Consider the following 3005-nt stretch of genomic DNA (forward strand, 5'->3'; position numbering starts at 1 on the left):
ACCTGGCATATATAGCATATTGTTCTTAATATGTTTGCTCTCCTTAGTGCCATGTGTTTTAACCAAGGTCACCTCTCCGAGAAAGGTTGTTTCCCCAGGTGGGGATTTTTCCCTGAGGTTAGGGAGGGGATACAACCCCTTAACTAAGTGCCAGGTGGGTAGTTAATCACTTTAACTACAAACAATCACGCTTAAGCTACATAATCTTTACTCCCTGGAATGGAGATAAGAGACGCCCTAACCTTTGCAATAGAAATTGACAGGATTAAAATCGACTGGTATAAATACAGATGTAACAAGACAATAAACATCAGATCCTGATCAGATCCTAACCAGAACTTGGCTGGAGATCCCGACCAGAACTTTGGCTGGAGATCCTGGCTAGAGGTCCTGACTAGGCTGCTGATCAACTGAAGGCTGTCTCCGTGTCATTCCTTCTTCGCCGACTCCGTCCACACCTTTGGGGACCCCTGGACCTGCTGGGGTCGGACCCCAGCAGGGAGATGCTGCTGCATTAAATAGACCTAGACTAGGCCTTAAATCCCTCTGTCTTCAGACACTATCTATGTTGAAGCCAGTGTGGCTCAAGGCCTACTGATGGATCTCCAGAGAGGGCAAAAGAGAGCTATGAAGGAAAAGGAAGAGAAGGAGGAGGAGGAGGAGGAGGAGGAGGAGGAGAGAGCTATAGAAAAGAAACTAGAGAGGCCAGGTATGGTGAACTTTTAATATATATGATTGTACTAGGAAATAACTGCACATGATTTGAAATTTCAAGTGGAATAAAAAGCACCCTAGATTTCTAAGCTCCTGAGAATTTTAGACATCACTAGTCCAAGCTCTGCATCCTACAGAGAAAACTCAAGAGAAATGATTTCTCAGAGCAACACAAGGAAGGAAAAAGAGGTCTCTAGCCTACATGGCCAGTGCATTTTCTGTTCTATCACAACCTTTTTTACCCTCACGGTAAGCTTCAGAATAAGGTTACAGAGAAAGTGAAACTATTTTAAGTTGTGTTTTAAGTTCACTGTTGACTAAATGAGAAATAGAAATCATGCTGAGCAAAATTTCAGAGCCACAGTTCTCTCCCTGCAGGATCAGTTACATCGGCAGGAAATTCCTGGAGGTGTGAGCAGTGACAGGTTCTACTGGAAATGTAGAGAGCATGGCAGAAAGGCCCCATATATTGGTCTTTGACAGACCAATGTCTCTCATTGGCTGGCGACAGCAGGAGTGGAACTGAAATCTTTCAACATCAGGATGAAGATGTTGTACCTTAATTTTTAATCTACATAAACCTTTCAGATATCACATTTAACACAGATAATTGAACTTCAATGTAACATTAATGTGGTTCAGTCAGATTAAGCTCTTTTCTTTCTTTTTTTTAAGTGTAACGTTTTAAAATTATGTGTAGCGCAGACACAATTATTTTAAGTTAATAAATTTTTATTTAAGGAATTTCACATATTGTAATTCCTTCCACTGCCTTAGTTCCTCCTGAGGTTGTCTTAATCCCTTTTAAAAATAATTTTCACTCAACCAACAGTCAGTCCATAGTTCTTTTAGTTGGGCTTCTTTGATTTCCACTTGAATATGGACATACTTCAAAAATTCCCCACCTAGCCCTAGCTGGTTTGGCTCAGTGGGTAGAGCATTGGCTTGCAGACTGAATGTTCCCAGGTTTGATTCTGGTCAAAGGCATATGTCCGGGTTGTGGGCTTGATCCCCAGTGGGGGGCGTGCAGGAGGCAGCTGATCAATGATTCTCTCTTATCATTGACTAGAGGCTTAGTGCACACAATTTGTGCACTCGGGGTGGGAGTGGGGGGGTGTCCCTCAGCCCAGCCTGAGCCCGTAGGGGATGTCTGACTGACAGGGAGCGGGCCTAAACCAGCAGTCGGACATGCTCCCGCCACCTCCGCTGCACTGGTCAGCTTTGAGCCCATCTTCTGGATGAGCAGAGCTCCCCCTGTGGGAGTGCACTGACCTGCATTGAGCATCTGCCCCCTGGTGGTCAGTGCTCATCATAGCTACCGGTAGTTCTGCCGTTCGGTCAATTTGCATATTAGCCTTTATTATATAGGACTAGAGGCCCAATGCACAAAGATTCGTGTAAGAATGGGCCTTCCTTCCCCTGGCTGCCAGCACCACCTTTGTTCCAGCCTAGAGCCGCCTTTCCGCCTTCCCACGCTGCCCAGAGGCCCTGAGTGGCTGGGGCAGTGCGGAACGCCTGCGTTGTCGCCATGGTGATGACGCAAGCATCCCGCCCTGCCCCGGGCCGCTCGGCACCTGCATATGCAAATAACCCACCATCTTTGTTGGGTTAATTTGCATACTCACTCTTGGCTGGTGGGCGTCACAAAGGTACAGTCAATTTGCATCTTTCTCTTTGATTAGTGTAGCTGTTTCTAACTCTCTCCCTCTCCCTTCCTCTCTGTAATCAATAAAAAATATATTAAAAAACAATTCCCCACCTATAATCATTGGGACCAAGCTTCTTCTAGGAATTTAGTTTAGGGCCAGAGTTAGGGTCAGATTAAATGGAGCTGCCTGGTTTTCAATTTCAGACACCCTCTAAACATCAATAAGTTCATTCCTAAACTATCACACTCTAGAATAGTACAGATCTTTGGGATATGCCAATATCTAAGATGAAAAAAATTTGACTATTAGCCTTTCATAATTTTAGCAGCAGTCTTTTTTCTTCCCACAGATCTAACAAATAGGTCTGTGAATAAAGGAAACAAAATATTTACTCTATGGTGTGTTTCCAATGATGAGGTCTACAGAAAATAAGCTCTTTTCAAAATAAAAATTTTAAAAATGGTTAGGAATAAGAAGCACATGAAACTAAAAAGCTACATTTTACCAAACTTTAAAAATAAATCTCTTGCCCTAACTGGTTTGGCTCAGTGGATAGAGCATTGGCCTGCGGACTAAAAGGTCCCAGGTTCGATTCCAGTCAAGGGCATGTACCTTGGTTGTGGACACATCCCCAGTAGGAGG

The sequence above is a fragment of the Myotis brandtii genome, unplaced genomic scaffold, assembly GCF_000412655.1.
Source record: "Myotis brandtii unplaced genomic scaffold, ASM41265v1 scaffold51, whole genome shotgun sequence".
Classification (NCBI taxonomy): domain Eukaryota; kingdom Metazoa; phylum Chordata; class Mammalia; order Chiroptera; family Vespertilionidae; genus Myotis; species Myotis brandtii.